The sequence below is a fragment of the Echeneis naucrates genome, chromosome 2, assembly GCF_900963305.1.
Source record: "Echeneis naucrates chromosome 2, fEcheNa1.1, whole genome shotgun sequence".
Lineage (NCBI taxonomy): Eukaryota > Metazoa > Chordata > Actinopteri > Carangiformes > Echeneidae > Echeneis > Echeneis naucrates.
This window is the reverse complement of record NC_042512.1, coordinates 909,249-926,985: the sequence shown is the minus strand read 5'-3', so window position 1 is coordinate 926,985 and position 17,737 is coordinate 909,249. Positions and strand designations below refer to the sequence as shown.

Below are 17,737 nucleotides of genomic sequence, written 5' to 3'. Positions count from 1 at the left end.
GGACTGAATCTGATTAACTTTGGTCTTTGTTATTAAGTCACAGCTGAAATTATCTGGAAAACAACTAAATAACAAACCTTTCTTTAAGATTCACTGTAGTTGAACAAGAAGGAGCAGAAATGTTTTGTAAAAGTCTCCAACAGACCATATTCATACAGAACATATCTGTTGAGGCTGATGGATTATTGCTCTGTGGTGAACTACAACTCCCAGTCCTCTCCCACTCTCTCCCACCCCAAACCTGTTCAATCCCAATTCAACTCCTGTCTGTCACAGAGTAAAGCTCTACTGGTCTAAAGAGTGCAGCTTCAAACTCAAGTCTTTGTTGGTGTCTGTTGTAGTCACTGGATGAACATTTACACACCATAAATATGGAGTCCAGGTCTGTGTGATGATGTTTGTTAGACTGAACTCTGAGGAGAAAAGACACAAACATACAGTTTGTTCCAGGAGTTTTCTATGAACAGCAGAGAAACTGATAGACAAGCTTTGATACCTTTAATGAGTCAAACAACAACAAATGATCAGCTTTTACCTTTTTTCTTTGATAAAGTCATCCATAGACCTATCACTCTTCAGGGACACACAGCTGGATACAGCAGACTGTTGTCCATCCTTAAACTCAATAGGACGATCCATAGACCGATCACTCTTCATGGAGACACAGCTCAGTTCAGGAGAATCTGGTCTTAACTTCTGGTAGCTTCAAAAAACACAGTTGACATTAAAATAATCAACGACCAAGAAACTGAAAAGAAAATTATCCGTTTAAATGAAAGTACTTAAGTGAGGTTTTCATTTGTATAGCTATGAATCTCCCAGAACACTACATATTTTTTATTTTATTTTAATAAAATTTACAAATCACCGATTTAACATCTTTCATTTGATGATCAACTTAAATGAAAAGTACAGAAAAAAGAAAATCAACGATAATATATGCTGGTTGAGCTCCCTATGGGGAAAAAAAAAAAAAAAACAGCAGCAGAAAAAGATTAGTAAAAAAATGTGACAGTGAGAGTGAATAATGATGGAGCAGTGATCTGAGTGCTGAGCTCTGACAGATGGACAGTTAGAGATCCTCATCTCACCTCTGAGCTTTGGTCTGACTCTCATGTTCCCCACACAGAGTGGTTTTAGAGGGAGGGGCTCCCTCCTCTCTGTCCTCACACTGATTCATAGCTGAGCCTCCACCTTCACACAAACACAATAAAAAGCTTCATTACAACAGCATTTACATCAGAGGACACAGTCAGTATTTAACTCCCAACAACAAACAGCTTGATTTTTCTCTGTTCATGTTAATCTTAAATGTCATATATATATATATATATATATATATATATATATATATATATATATATATATAAACAAAGTAATATTGACACATTTGAAGGTCTAGAATTCTAATAAAATGCATTTAAGGACCAAATCATCCCTTCAGAAGCAAAAAAAAATAAAATAAAATAAAATAAAACATCTGAACCAGCCTGATCTTTGTCAGGAAACCCCAGACCAGGGGAGGTGATTCTCTCATCTGATGTTTAGACTGCATCTCAAAGAATTGTTTGAAACATTTAAGTAGTGTGCCTTCAAAACTTCACATCCAAATCAGTCTGTAGTCAGTAAATTTCAGAGAAATATATATATCCGATTTGATGGTGCTTCTTCGCTCTGTCCACTAGATGGTATCTGACTATGGGATATGTTGGATTTAATTCATGTCACCTTATTGAGCAAACAACTTGTGACAATTTAATGTTTTCTGTTTTCTTCAAATGATTTCCAACAATAAAAACAAGGAATGCCGCTTTAAACCTTCAACAGCTTCAGCTAAGGTATCAGACCAGTCCTGACACTTGTTCTGTCATGGCTCAACAGAAACAGCACACCAGTTCAAGAAAAATCAGCTTCATCTTCATCATGAAAGTTGATAAAAATCTTGTTACAAAAATTTAAATCTTTAAGAGATTTACTTTATTCAGTGAATCTTACTTTATATTAGAAGAAGAATATAGTGAAGAAACTGTTCTCTACAAAGTGCAGATAAAATATAGACATAAGGTTGGTCATAATAATCCGGGGTCATCTTCACATTACTGCTTGTCCCTGAGGACACATAGAAAGGAAATTGTTTTAACTAATCACAATTACAAAGTTATTAGTGGAAGGACATTGCCAAAATGTTTACATTAAAATGTGTTCTTTACTTAAATTGTCAATGAAATGTAGTTCAGGAGAAGAGTACCATGTTTCCTTCTGAAATGTTGTCGTGTTCAAGAATACAGTTCCAATGAATAGAAACTCAAATATCATACAATCACCTCAATCTGTATTTAAGTGCAGTATTTACACTAAACTGAATAAATTACCACCAGTGGTCAGAATTACTTAATCCCACATGTATTTTATTTGGTATTCAGCCACTCTACCAGTTGAAATTCCTGAAACAAAAACAAGATGTTTAGTATTAAAAATAAAGAAGGTAGACTTGTCTACACAGAAGGCTTAAAATGAAATTACACTTTATATTCTGATACAATATAACATTGTATAAGATATCTCTAACCAACCCTCCATTGACTAATAATTGAGCACCAGTGTTTGTTCAGTATGATACCTGTCAGAACCATAAAGTCTTGAAATCAGATAGGTAGCTGTTGCAGGTACGGTTATTTTCACTTAATATCAATGCAATCAGGCTTATTTTACAACAAGTGCAGTCACAGTTTGGCATTGGTTTAACTTTTCAGACTTAGTACAGTCTGATCTCAGTATTCATAGTCATGACATATTTACAGATGTCTCTGATCTGATTCTCACCATCATCACAGAACACATTAGTTCTCATGTCTCATTAAGATGGAAGAAATAATTACCAAAATAAACCATCTTTATCTGTGACTGCAGCTCTATCATTTGGTATTTATTGATCTGTAATGCCAAATTTGTTACATTTAATCACAGAAAAAAATATTTTCAAAGTCAACACATCTGTATTGACAGACAGTGGGGTTTTTGTGAAATCAAGTAATACATCTGTTTTATTATTCAAACCCTGATAGTGTGTTTCTGAGAAATCTCACAGTTGTGTGTTGTCAGCGATAATTATTAATGTTGATGTCTTAAGGACAAAGACAACACCTCAGTAATTATCTGAGCTGTCAGACCAGTTCTGTCATTAAACTGTCAAAAGTTGACACACCCTGTGGTGTTAAAGTATGAGGACAAAGACAAAAAATAAAAATTCAACTCACAAGATCATAGCTCTATTGATTCTATTAATTGGCATAAAATACAACTTATCCTCAAATCATCGGCCTTTAACTCAAAGAGAAACAATTCATATTATCTGTACACATCTGAAAGCAGCCAATCAGCATCCAGAAAAGTTCTGCTGTCCAGTCAAACAGTGAAACAACACAATGTGATCACAGTGATCCTGTTCACACATTTACAGATTCTCACCTGCTGAACTCACTTCAGGGAGACTTTCTGACACTTTCCAGCTTCATGTGAAGAGAAGAAGCTGCTTGTTCTCCCTCATCAGTCCTGGTGTCTGTTTGAGCTGAGGAAAAGTCACACCCTCATAACTTCAGAGTCCAAAGTATGAAACATTAAAACTCCAACCTGTTTTTGGTTTGTTGTTGTACTGCTGCTGTTAGTCAGCGAGGTGTTACGGGTCACTAAAATAGGACCCCGATGGAGAAACAGATCCGGTAAAACCGAGTCCAACAGAAATAGTCCGGTAGGGATACAAAAGTCCAACAAAAAGAGGAAACACAGACTGAGCTCGACTTTCTGAAAAACTAACAAAGTAACAACAGAGAGAGAAAACAAAAGGCGAGACTGAACAAACAGGGAACCAAGAGAGAGGCTGACTGAGAGACACCGGAGAACCTGGACGGAGGCAGAGAAAAGACACGATAATGATAATAATAATTAAATTATTAAAAAAACACAAATAAAAACAGTGAACGAGAGCAGCAGGAACAATGAGAAGAGGCAGGACACTCCGGCACTGAAGAGAAGTCCGAGGAGGGAATCTATGTGGGCTGATTGGCGGGAAATGCAGGACAGGTGTGCCTCATTAGGAGAGAGGACACGCCCCCTGGGACAGAACACAGGGGGGAGGGGCCGGGGGACACGTGACTTTAGCAACAAGGAAGCAGCTGACATACACAACCTTTATCATTCAGCCTGTTTCAGTCCACAGCTGTACTCTGCTGTTTTTGTTGGTTTACCTCTTCCACAAAACTTCAGGCTGCTCCAAAGGGAGACATGAAGACTGTGCAGAGAGACTGCTGTGTCCTTTTAATGGGACTTCAGTAGAGGAAGTTAGATGAGGATCCAGTCAGGTGCTGTTATATCAAACATTAATCACCAAAGTACGAGCTCGCTGTTCATTTGTAAAAAATCTGCCTTTTAAACATTCAGTGCCTCCATTTTAAAGCATTAAACTCAAAGTCAGATCATTCTTGATAAAGAAATGAAGAAAGGAATACTTCAAAATACAAACTTTTTTTTTTATTTTTTCACTTTGTAAAACAATTGTGAAACGGTGAAATGAACATATTGAAGTTAATTGAAGTTAATTGAGCTTTATCAGTCAGACTGTATCATAATGATCCTAAAATTTCCACTTGCTTGTTAAGGATAATTATATTGATAATAGTTTTTTATTTTTCCATTATTTGCAGCACACAGTAAAAACAAATGTTAAACATTCATATATAATATATATATTAATATATAAAATATGGTCTTTCATATTCCAAGGTACTGTGTGAACAGAAGAAAGCAAAGATGCAGATCATAAACAGTGTTCTACATTGCTCTGTGTGAGATTTGCATTTACAGACCTTTTTTAACATTGCTGAAGTTAGATGAGGATCCAGTCAGGTGCTGATCTATCAAACACAAATCACCTGAGTACAAGCTCGCTGTTCATTTGTAAAAAAAAGTTTCCTTTTAAACATCCAGTGCCTGCATTTTAAAGCATTAATCTCAAAGTCAGGTCACCCCTCGAGAAAGGAATACTTCAAAATACAAACGTTTTTGGGGGGTTTATGTTTTCACTTTGTAAAAAAATAGTCAAGCCTCCTTTTTAACAGTGCAGCAAACAGCCAGCAAATCAATAAACAGCTAATACAGTCTGATTGAAACTGTAATTGTAACTGTACAGAGAGATGTGTCAGTAAAGAATGGGGAATCGAAAAGAGAAAAGATTGTCATGTTTAACATGGATGTGTGTTAATCATCATGTGTTGATTCAAACAGCCTCTGAAAAAAGGGAGAGTGGTTAAAATAGGATTTATTCCTTCTGTGCTGTGCATCATGTCCCGGCCTGCCCGGTGTGTGGCTGGTTCAGCCCGTGTTGTTCGGGGTGCTCCCGACAGGTCTGAGGTCTCTCAGTCATTCAGGCCTCGTTGGCGCAGTAGGCAGCGCGTCAGTCTCATAATCTGAAGGTCGTGAGTTGGAGCCTCACACGGGGCACTTCTTTAGTTATTAATGAGGAGTTAGGAGAACCTCAGTTCTTTGAACACTCTCTGGTTTACATGACTTCTATGACATAGACAAGTATAAAGAATAACATAACAGGTGTTATCTCACTCTTCCAGTTTAAAGGCACAACAGCTTGTGTTTTGATAAGCTGTTAACTCGCAGACTGCGGCTGCATTACTCTCATCCAGACAGGGACTTCCAACATTTACACCAGGTTTTCTCCGAAACCGCAAAACTCCAACATTTCAAAATTCAGGATCTGTTAGAAAACAAAATCACCGATTATATCATTACAGATGTAACACAGGAAATGATAATCACAATGTTTGAATCGAAAAATTGTCCGCTCTGACAAATTTTCCGGCAATAATTTAGTGGAAATGTGACATAGTCACCAGATTTTTCTCTGTTCTGGGGAGTATTACTTGCTGAAAGTGGTGACGTCATTTAGTGCGTTTACATTCATCCGATTCTGAGTGTTACATTTGTCCCGTGTTACTTTAGTAACACTGCCATGTTTGAGTTGAAATAAATTCAGTGACTCTTTAAAATGATCGCGGTACTGATGCTAATCCCGTTAGCAGGTCTATGGCGTTTTCTATTGCAGGTAAGCGTTAAGCTAATGTTGGGTTAAAGTTGGGTAAAATGCTATTTTAAATATTTAATTTGTGGTTTTATTCTGTGGGAGATAAAGTTACTCTTTCATTTCATTCTTCTCTCTTTCGGTCGAAAAAAGCCGAGTCCAGTCGAGGAGAGCCGAATCTTCAGAGAATCCGTGCAGACAGGGGGGTTATTTTGATGGACACACCATGAGGCCAATCACATGAGAGGACAAACTGATGTTTTCACAATAATATTCAGCTGCTAAATTGACATAGATATGAAGTTTTACAGGTGACCAAGAAGAGACGTTTTCTTTGCTCTACAACGTAACTTTGTGAAAATAACATGTCTGTGGTTGTTCTCTGATCCCTCCTTCGTTTCTTCATGTCTTCTGTTTGTGTCTCTCTCTCGGAGTGATGTTGTTACTGAAGCCGACTCTGACCCCTCACTGAGCGGGTCGGTGCGGAGAAACACTCCGTTACCTCCGACAGCTGAGCGGTATCGCTTCTCGGCCTTTTGGCTAAGATCAAGTGTAGTATCTGTTCTTATCAGTTTAATATCTGATACGTCCCCTACCCGGGGACCATATATTAAATAGATTTTTGGAACAGGGAGATGGAATAGGGGCTTGCTCCGTCCACTCCACGCATCGACCTGGTATTGCAGTATCTCCAGGAACGGTGCACTCCCTCTGTGTGTTCAATACAAGTCCTGTTCAGCTCAACATCACCTTAAACACATGATGTTGTCTTCATGTGTGTAACGCTGAGTGTACAGAGTGTTCATGTTCAGTTTAGGGTTTTAGAATCAGTGATGCATTCATGTAGAAACATCAGTTTAATGTTGCTGATTTCATCAGGTTATATTCTGCTGACCAGACTGAATCAATAAAGTTTTGGTTCAACACGTCATCGTTTAAATGTTGGTTGTATTTTGCATTTGTCAGCTGAATCCACAGAGTCACTGAAATGATGAAGTAAATCCAGGAAAGGAAAAACATTTGGCTCTGAATCTCAATGTAGATTTGAACAAAGAGCTCCAGCTGAAGACCACCCCGCAGTGAGATCAGGGAGTGTCGGGACTCTTCTCTCTCTGGGACACTGGATCTGTCTGTCTGTATCATGTCAGAAACTCTGAAACACTCTGAACTTCTTTAAAACACGGTGGATTTACTGATATGAAAGTGTCCAGCGGTCCATGATGGATGATTATAGAAAGATATCAGCTTCAATTCAAATACATTGTTGGATATAAACACAGAAATTAAAATAATCATCTGCAGCTTTTTTCTAATGTTAAAATGAATGAAGTCAGATCACAGACTGTTCTCTTGTTGATGTCGGGTCCTTCAGTTTGTGGAGGATTTCAGTGTGAATAAAGGATGAGGTGTGTATAGTGGCAGCATAAAGACTGGGTCCCGCTGTCTATTCACGGGGGCTTTGACCTGCTCCGTGTCCGACCTGGGCCGGTGCACCCCTCCTTAGACGACCTGGTGATCCCGGGCTCCCCCCGGAGCACCATATCGATACCGAACTTAGTGCGGACACCCGATCGACATAGTCCGCTGCAGCCCAGAGCTCCTGAGCTCAAACGCTCCTCCAGCCTCAGCCTCCCGGGAACTTGGATTACAGGCGAGGGACACACTTCCTTTGACAGTGACGTCATCAACATTTCCATAAATCTTTTCTGACTTCTAACTTCAAGGGTTTGAATTCACTGATAAATAATAAAGTCTAATAATGTGAAATTGAAAACTGATGCTTTTAGTATTTCCATAAGCCTTTTCTGACTTCTAACTTCTAACTTCCCCGGCACAGTGTTTTATCATGAAGTCTTTATCAGTGTGCTTCTAATGTGCAAATAAACTAAACTAAAGCAGACAGACGGTGTCAGATGGTGGTTTTCGATTCCAGATTCGAACCCACAATCCCTGGCTTAGGAGGCCAGTGCCTTATCCATTAGGCCACTGGGGCAGATGTGACAACAAGTGAATGGCTTCGAAGCCCACCAGGGACCTGCTGTGTTTAGTTGAGTGTTATTCCCGGAAAACCCCTTCTGGTTCCATGGTGCGTCTGACTTCGGATCAGTAGACTGAGGGTTCGAGTCCCTTTGTGGTTAGGCACCTGTGTATTACAGGTGAACGGACTAAACTGTGTCCATTTTACAGAAACCTCTGCTGCTTGATGCTGCCTTCATCCTGATGAAAGTTGAAGCAATGAAATATGACAAGAACAGACAATAAACTGACAACAGGACATTAAAATGGGCCACACTCAGACCCCACATGGCCCAAAGGACAAGGTGTTTGACTTTGGATCAGAAGACCGAGGCTTTGAGGCCCTGGCTGCAGTAGACAAGAGAAAATGTTAATGTTGTTGCACGGTCCTGTGTTTAGCAGAAGGAAATTGGTGAGTGCCTTTTCATAGGAGACAAACTTTGGTAAGAGTCATGAGAGTGAGGCACTTCTGTTGGCTACAAGACATTATGGGCTCCACTGGGATTTCAACCCAGGACGCTTCCTGTACTACAGCTTTTACCTGCAGTCTGTGAACAAGAGAAACAGTAATTTTGTGTTTAGCAGAAGGAAATTTGGTGATTGACCAGTTTTCACAGGAGACAAAAAATGTTAAGAATCATCACAGTGAGGCATTTATGATTGCAACATGGCATGACATTCATCGATTGATTATAAATGAAAAGCTCAGAACCAAACAGTGTATCTTTCATCCAAACCCTGACAGTTTCTCCACACAGGAGGTGTTTCAGCTGTCTGATAGAATAAGCTGTTTGTACACAAGCTGCATGAATGTGACACAGAGCTCATGTTTAAAGTATTTTTTTAAAGTATTTTTCTTTAGTTTTACAATCAGTCCTCTCACCAGGCACAGTGGTGAGAGCTCTGAATCCTAGCTACGAGACCACCAGGGAGGTTTGTGGGGTATGATTCTCGCTTAGGATGCAAGCGATCCTGGGTTCAAATCCTGGAAGAGCCCAGCTGTTGCCTTGCAGTTATCAGGGGAGCTAACCCTTATTATATGGAGCTGTGTGAGGTTGGCTGGTTGTGTTATTTGCAGTATCTTGTAAAGTGAAGCAACAGTAACTTTGTATCTGTGCTGCGCAGAAGGGAAATTGGCGATTGACTGCTTTTCACACGAGACAAACTTTGGTAGCCGTCATGATGGTCAGCCACTTATATTGCGATATTTTCAGATCCTCCGTACATCTCTGCACTTCAGGGCCGTGTGTGGCTTAGTTGGTCAAAGCGCCTGTCTAGTAAAAAGGAGATCCTGGGTTCACATCCTAGCCGTGCCTCTTTGTTGAGATAAAGCCATGTTAACTTTTAAAATTTCACCAGCATACCAGCACTTGACTGGGTCCTCATGTAACTTCAGAAGTTCAATTAAAAGGACACAGCAGTCTGTCTGACCAACCAACTAACTGCACAGTCTTCAAACCAGGTATGATCCAACAAAAACAGCTGAGTACAGTGCTGTGGACTTCAGCCGGAAACGGGCCGAATGATTTCACAACCAATGCAGACAAAGGTTGTGTATGTTTGCTGGTTAAATCCCAGCAGTTCCTTGTGGGTGAAGTGAAATGTTGATGAAATAAACTACTTTTGGGTTTTCATCAGCTGTAGGTCACAATGATCAATATTAATAGAAATAAACACTTGAAATATGTCACTGTGTGTAATGATGTCATAAAATATATTATTTTTACTTTCTGAATGGGATAAAATGAAATAAAACAAATCTTTGATATTATTTCAGTGTAATCACATGCACCTGAAATGGGGGGCTGTCTGATAAGCAATTCATTTTGGAACAGGTCAGGAATCAAAAAGTGGTTGAATATATTTATCTTATAGCTTTTTGAAGGAATGAAATAGTTCTGTTTCATCCCTTTTACAGTGACTAGTAATCTGTAACTCATTCCATTTTAAAGTAACTTCCCCAACACTGTACGACGGTGCTGACTGCTGCAATAATGCTGCCTTTAATAGAAGTTTAGGAACATTTGATGAAAGAATACATTTTGATGATGATTGGAAATGTCTGTTTATTGTTTATCACTTGTTAGGATCCCCGTTAGCTGTCACTGAGGCAGCAGCTACTCTTCCTGGGGTCCAAATGAAAATGCACATCTGCAGTCAAACAGGTTCAGGTAGATGCAGAGTCCTACATTAAAACAAACCACTTTACCATCAACCTGAACTGCAGTATACACATTACACTTCCATTACCAGATCCTCTGTATATAGATGTACTTCAGAGTGGTGCTGTGGCTTAGCTGGTCAAAGTGCCTGTCTCCTGGGTTTGAATCACAGCAGTGCCTTGTTCATAATGTTAGATACTACAGATATAACAAGCTGGCAGTTGAAACTGTTTGCCTCCAAAGAGACCTGAGCCTTAATCCAGCAGGTCGGACTGCTCGGCCACTCTACCACCTTCACAGAAGGAATGACACCCATGTGACATTATGAGAAACCTCAAAGGTTTGGAGGAGAGAAGAGTATGTGACCATGACTGTCCTGTGAGCTTCATTCACAATATGACATGTCCTCTACCACTGAGCTACATCCCCTTTGGACCTTTACTGAACCACAGAGGCTCTGAGCTGCTGCAGCAGGTGAAAAGAGAAACTGTTTCATGAAGCCTCCTCTCTGCTCAGGGTTGGACCACTGTTTGGGTGGAGTGGAGTTACTGTTATATGTAGTCACTATCCCACTAAATCAGAAGACAGAGGTTCCACCGAGACTTGAACTCGGATCACTGGATTCAAAGTCCAGAGTGCTAACCATTACACCATGAAACCACAGGACTGTTAGTTGATCTTTATCAAAGGTGCTGGCTCGAGGTTCCAGTGTCGAGGGATGTCATTGATGGAGCCAAACCGTCTCCACTTCTTATATGGTGAATGTGTGCTTCTGTGTTTTTTTTTCTTTTGCAAAGACAAGTCAAAGACGCCTTTTGGACACACAAGAACACAACAAGAACACAACACACAAAATTGGAATGAACCTGTTTAAGTCAGTATTCTACACAAGTGTATGGTAGTGTGGGCGAGCGGTCCAAGGCACTGGATTTAGGCTCCAGTCTCTTCAGAGGCGTGGGTTTGAATCCTGCCAGTAGCCCAAGCTGTGCATTCTGTGATATGATCGTATATCCAGCAGCTACTGTCACTGTGAGGTTCCAAATTGGGGACTGAGCTGAAGATAAAAATAAAACAATCAAAATTGGCTTTTTGAAATGGTTGTTCTTGTTTTTTCTGTAGCAAAAAGTTAACTCATTGTTTTAAGAAACAATGCCTGGTATAAAAGGCGTTCATGTTGGAGACATAGAATCTGTGATGTGTTACACTAAGTGAATTTAACTCCATAATTAAAAAACAAAGCTCAGGGAATGTCTTTGAAAGGACCCACAACAGCTGCTGAAACCCGGGATTGAAACAGGGACCTTTAAACCTTCAATCTAACGGTCTCCCAAATGAGCTATTTCAGCACAGCACACAGTAGAAATGACTTCTCATTATTGCTTCCATGACCTGGAAGTGGAACTAAAGGTGTGTCCCTATCACCGGCCTTGATAATGATAACTGAGCACCAGTGAGTGCTCTCCTCCTCTTAGATGAGTCCTAACAACAGCACTCAGCTGTGTCTCTCCCCAAATGGGAAACTTGGTCCATAAAAGGATGTCAACGTTGTTGGCAGGATTTGAACCTGCGCGGGGAAACCCCAATGGATTTCTAGTCCATCGCCTTAACCACTCGGCCACAACAACCACAGGCAGCAATGCTCCTGTGACTCAGCATTTTCCAGCCTGGATAGTTTTCTACTCAAAGGACAGGGCACCTTCTTGTTGTGAGGAAGCACAGCTTTCAACCTTTGTGGAAGTGACACACAATTGTGAGGAGCACAAGCGTTGACTGACACAGACGTGGTTTTAGAGAAAAACTGCAGAGAAACTGGCAGCACTGATGCTGAGCTGCTTAAAGTGTCTGTTTTATAAACAGGGCATCCTGCATTCAAACCCCAGCAGTGCTTCACTCTCAGTGGAGTTCCTGCTCATCACTTCCTGTATTACAGCTTTTACTTTCAGTTTCTGGACAAGTTGCTGTGTTGAGCAGATGGTGATTGCCCTTTTGTAACACAAGACAAATTTTGGTAAGAGTCATAATGGTCAGTCAATGATATTGGCAACGTAACACTAAGGGCTCGTCCGGGATTTGCTGAGTTAGATGTAACAAACTTAAGTTTCCAATGAGGACTCTGCTCACCATGTCTATTCAACGTGCTGCAGCTGTCACAGTCATGCAGCTTGTGTAGAAACACATCTGGTTTGTGATATTTCTTCATATGATAGTGAGGTAAAATGTGTTCAGTGGGATGTGTGTGTATCCAGCAGGACTGACAGCTTCATGTGGGATTCTCACAGAGATGATTCAAACCTGATCACAGTGATCAGTATGGATATACAGTATGTTTGCTGTCAGTGGAGGAAACTCCCAGACAGGACTAATAGTCATGTTTGGGATGTTCCTGGATTTGAGTTGAATGAGTGTAAATTCTCTCTGATTTTAACACACGTTAACGTCATGGACCAACATGATCGTTGGTCAGTGTTTCCTGTCAGTGTTTCAGTATAAACATACATCATACAGCCCTGACCACTGTTGTATCCAGGCAGAGCTGACTGACTGACAACGGGACATTACGAAGTCCCAGTGACCACGTGGCCTAATGGACAAGGCGTCTGACTTCGGATCAGAAGACTGAGGGTTCGAGTCCCTTCGTGGTTGGGCAGCTGTGTGAAGGTGAACAGACTAAACTGTGTCCATTTTACAGAAATCAGTGAGGTTTTTCAGATCTCCTCCACAGAAGGTGGATCTGATCTCAGGTCATGGCCAACACTGACCTCTGCTGCTTGATGCTGCCTTCATCCTGATGAATGTTGAAGCAATGAAATATGACAAGAACAGACACTAAACTGACAACAGGACATTAAAATGGGCCACACTCAGACCCCACATGGCCCAAAGGACAAGGTGTTTGACTTTGGATCAGAAGACCGAGGTAAAGATTTATGTTCACAGAGATCACAGAGAGTCTCTTGAACGGCTCTTTAATATGAATGATGGGAACCAAGTCACAGCCCCCCCGCCATTTTTCTATTGGTGCCTCTGTGCCAGCAAATAAAATTTTGTGAAGGATGACAAAAGAAAGACACAAAAGGTGAACTGTGATGGCAGGAATCAAGGTGTGAACACAGTCTGGCAGCTCTTCAGGGAAATACACAGAACAGTCTGTCTTTTCTGGACATGTTTGGTGTTTCTAACACAACACAGCTGCTTGTTAACTTTCTCCATAAATGCTTCTCTTTGGGGTTGTCCTGCTCAGAAATTCAGTAAAAAAAATGATGATTTGCTATTTTAAATAGATTTGTACAGATCAGCTCCAACAACACAACCCTAATCCCTAATCACTGCAGTTAACAGTCCTCTCATCATATGCTAACGGTCCTCATGAATTTAAGAGGATCGTTGTCTGATCGTTCTGTTCTTCAAACCGTTACCAAGACCACAGAAACTTCCTGCTGAAGGAGGACAACACATTTATTCAACAAACTGGAAAAAAGTCCAGAGTCACAATTAATTATCCAACGTGTTTGTTGACTTGATTCACTTGGATTCAGTAAATGTTGCTTGTTGGGGCAGCGTTAACTGACAAAGACAATAAAGAAGTAAAGAATCAATGTCTTCTAACTCAGATCACATCAGTCAGAGACACTGTTGATTCCTTTCTGCATGAGTGTTTCTCTTTGGGGTTGTCCTGTTTGCAATTTGGACAGAATGTTTTATTTATTTATATTTATTCTTTAAAATCAGCCAAAGTCATGAATTTGTCATAAACATTTCCCGAACATGATTCATGATGATTCATGATTCACGCTGCTGTGTCCTGGTATGAAGCACAGTGGTTCTGTCAATGTGTCCTTTCTTTCTTCTGACCTTATGTTACCTTAACTGTTAAATTCAGTAATAGCTATTTTTTGTTTTTTTACTTTTTTATTTATTTCCATCGTTATCTACAGTCATGCTAATTCTCAACTGTACATATATTCTTACTGGCTTCTTTTGTAAATATATTCAAACATTTTATTTTTTCCTTCATCTTTTATCTTTCTTATTTTATAATTATATTTTGTGCCACAGAGTTGTCTTTAAAGTTTGTTATACGTTGTGTATGATGGCAATAAAAACATTCTAATTCTAATTCTAATTCTTTGAGGTTGCTCTGGTGGAAATTTGACCCGTTTTTAATGATTTCTTGAGATCAGCTAAATCTATGAATTTGTCATCAACATTTCTGCAACTGAAGAACAGACTTGTGTTTTCAGAGCAGTAAGTGCTATTAGTTGGGGCAGAGTTTGTGATTTCAAATGTTTTTCATTCCGTCCAAGGATTAACCAGGACAGAGAGTTTATTTAACAATTTGGTGGAAAAAAGTTTTGGTTGGAATAAAAACAACAACAAAGATGGCCATTTTGAAAAGATTTGTTCAGATCAGCTGCAGCAACATTAATCACCAGAGTTAGCTGTCCTCTCACCATATGCTAACGGCCCTCATGAATTTAAGAGGATCGTTGTCTGTTCCTGATGGACTAAATGTGTTCTTCATTACAAACCATTACCAAGACCATTGAAACCGCCCAAACAAAGCAGACAGGGAGTTGTGGGAGTGGTTTCATTCAGGTATAAGATGGGCAAAAGCCTGAAAGGGAGTCCATTGGAACTGCAACACAACTGGGAAGTGGCTGCAAAGACTCTTTGGAGGAGATCATGCGAGGTAAAAATTTGAGCTCAATCTGACTTCTGTTCTCTTTGCTCTCTGTTCCCCTTTCAGGGTTAATTCACAAAAACGACATTAATTCTTGGAGCCATGTTTTCTTCAGATCTAACTCGGATCACTCCAATCAGAGGCATTGATGAAGTCTTTGTGCATAAGTGCTTCTCTTTGGGGTTGTCCTGGATGGAATTAAAGTTTTGATAGATTTCTTTAAAACAGCTAAATTCGCGAATTTGTCACGAACATTTCCCGAACTGAAGCACCAACTTGTATTCTGAGAGCAGTAAGTGCTATTAGTTGGGGTAATGTTGGTGATTTCAAAAGCCAAGCACAAGCAGATGAGGTTCTATCAATTTTTGGATGGTGGGGGTTAAGAAAGTAATTTGAAAGTCACAAATGTTACCTTAACTTGAGCACTGACTTGGCTGTTGAATTCAGTAAGTGCTACTTGTTGGGGCAGTGCTGACTGACAAAGACATCTTAGAATGCATCACTGATCATTTCAATTAGAAAGACTGATGACGTCCTTTTGTACAAGTGCTTCTCTTTGGGGTTGTCCTGGATGGAATTAAAACCAGTTTAAATAAATTTCTTAAAAGCAGCTGAATTTGTCATCAACCTTTCCTGAACCGAAGCACAGACTTGTGTTCAGAAAGTAGTACATGCTCTTTGTTGGTGCTGTGTCAATGAATAACACAAATTTGAATCTCTAGTTTTGGTTGGAATTGGTTGGAAAACAAAAGAAAACAAAAAAAAAAAAGCAAAGATTCCCATTTTGAACAGATTTGGTCAGATCAGCTGCAGCAACACTCCCCTAATAACCAATCACCACAGTTAGCTGCCGTCTCACCATATGCTAAAGGACCTCATGAATTTAAGAGGATCGTTGTCTGTTCCTGATATGAACAATTACCAAGACCACTGAAACCGTCTCAACAAAGTAGACAGGTGGGGGTGGTTTCATTCAGACACAACAGGGAAGTGGCTGCAAGACTCTTTGTGGGAGATCATGTGTGAGCTATTTAACCCGGATCACTCCAATCAGAGACACTGATGAAGTCTTTGTGCATAAGTGCTTCTCTTTGGGGTTGTCCTGGTTGGTATTTGGACAAAAATGATGAGCAATGCCATTCCTTCTCTGTCAATCAGCCCAACCGCAACTGCTATCAATGATATGGGGGATGAGGGTTAAGAAAGTAATTTGAAAGTCACAAATGTTACCTTAACTTGAGCACTAACTTGACTGTTGAATTCAGTAAGTGCTACTTGTTGGGGCAGTGCTGACTGACAAAGACAACAACATCTTCTTAGAATACAATACTGATCATTTCAATTAGAAACACTGATGCCTTTTGTATCAGTGCTTCTCTTTGGGGTTGTCCTGGATGGAATTTAAAAAAAAACAGTTTTCTTCAGATCAAATGAATGAGTCAGCAATATTTCCCGAACTGAAGCACCAACTTGTATTCTGAGAGCAGTAAGTGCTATTAGTTGGGGTAATGTTGGTGATTTCAGAAGTCAATCACAAGGACAGCAGGTTCTATCAATTTTGGGGTGGTGGGAGTTAAGAAAGTAATTTGAAAGTCACAAATGTTACCTTAACTTGAGCACTAACTTGACTGTTGATTTCAGTAAGTGCTACTTGTTGGGGCAGTGCTGACTGACAAACACAACGGGAGGTTTGGGAGCAATTTCAAAATCTAACTCTGATCATTTCAATCAGAGACATTGATGACAACATCTTCTCAACCAGGGTTGTCCTGGTTGGAATATTGAGGAAAAATTATTGTGTAATGTATTGTCATCATCAATGTAATGTCATTGTCATCAGCATTTCCCCAACTGAAGCACAGACTTGTGTTCTGAGAGCAGTAAGTGCTATTAGTTGGGGTAATGTTGGTGATTTCAGAAGTTTTCCTTCCTTTACCAATTTCCCATTAGACTCTTAGAATCTAACTCAGATCACCTCAATCAGAAACACTGATGAATTATTTGTGCACAAGTGCTTCTCTTTGGGTTAGAGTTTCAACAAAATAATGAAGATTCCCATTTTGAACAGATTTCTCCTGATCAATTGAAACAACACTACCCTAATCAGTAATCACCAGAGTTCGGTCAGAATGAAAGCTTAATGTGACTTGATGAGAGACATTGATGATTATTTTCTGCATGGATGTTTCTATTTTCCATGCTTTTTCCCCTTTCAGTTTCTGGTCTTTCAGTCTTGGAGCCATGTTTTCTTCAGCTCTAACTCGGAACTCTCCAATGAGACACACTGATGAATTTTTGTGCATAAGTGCTTCTGGATTCCTCTGGATGGAATTTGAACAAAATCAGTAGATTTCTTGAGATCATGAATTTGTCATCAACAATTCCCAAACTGAAACACAGACTAACCAGGCTCAGTTTTTCAGTTTTGTTGTTGCTTCTGTCTGCAGAACTCAAAGGTATCTGGCAGGACCATGATTGCCTTTTGAGCTTCTTTAACACAGTAGCACTCTACTGTGGAGGTCATGACAAAAAAGTGGGAGGAGTCTTTGATCCCTTTGATGTCATTAGAACCTTTGTGACATCACAGAATCAGCATCTCCTTTGATGGTGACTGATGGAACATTTGTGGCATTTTTTTTTTCATTATTTACACACAGCACATTCATGTTACAGTTAATGTGACAGTTTATTATATGCTAAAGAAACTTTGGTAAGAGTCATGATGGTCAGCCACATATGTTGGGGGAATTTTCAGATCCAAAATACCTCACTATACATCAGAGTGGTGCT

At 39.9% G+C, this 17,737-nt stretch overlaps 1 long non-coding RNA gene and 4 other non-coding genes across 5 annotated transcripts; 2 read left to right on the top strand and 3 right to left on the bottom strand.

Moving 5' to 3' along the window:
• Positions 1-368: 368 nt before the first annotated feature.
• Positions 369-1,148, bottom strand: LOC115053945 (uncharacterized). Its single transcript, XR_003841559.1, has 3 exons — positions 1,092-1,148; positions 536-703; positions 369-413 (listed from the first exon to the last, which is right to left on the bottom strand). It is a non-coding gene; the product is annotated as an uncharacterized LOC115053945 (long non-coding RNA).
• Positions 1,149-6,608: 5,460 nt separating this feature from the next.
• On the top strand, positions 6,609-6,799 carry LOC115057894 (U2 spliceosomal RNA). Its single transcript, XR_003841977.1, has one exon. It is a non-coding gene; the product is annotated as a U2 spliceosomal RNA (small nuclear RNA).
• A 4,055-nt stretch (positions 6,800-10,854) lies between these two features.
• trnaq-uug (transfer RNA glutamine (anticodon UUG)) lies at positions 10,855-10,926 on the bottom strand. Its single transcript has one exon. It is a non-coding gene; the product is annotated as a tRNA-Gln (tRNA).
• Positions 10,927-11,809: 883 nt separating this feature from the next.
• On the bottom strand, positions 11,810-11,891 carry trnas-aga (transfer RNA serine (anticodon AGA)). Its single transcript has one exon. It is a non-coding gene; the product is annotated as a tRNA-Ser (tRNA).
• A 945-nt stretch (positions 11,892-12,836) lies between these two features.
• Positions 12,837-12,909, top strand: trnar-ucg (transfer RNA arginine (anticodon UCG)). The gene has a single exon. It is a non-coding gene; the product is annotated as a tRNA-Arg (tRNA).
• The last annotated feature ends 4,828 nt before the right edge of the window (positions 12,910-17,737 follow it).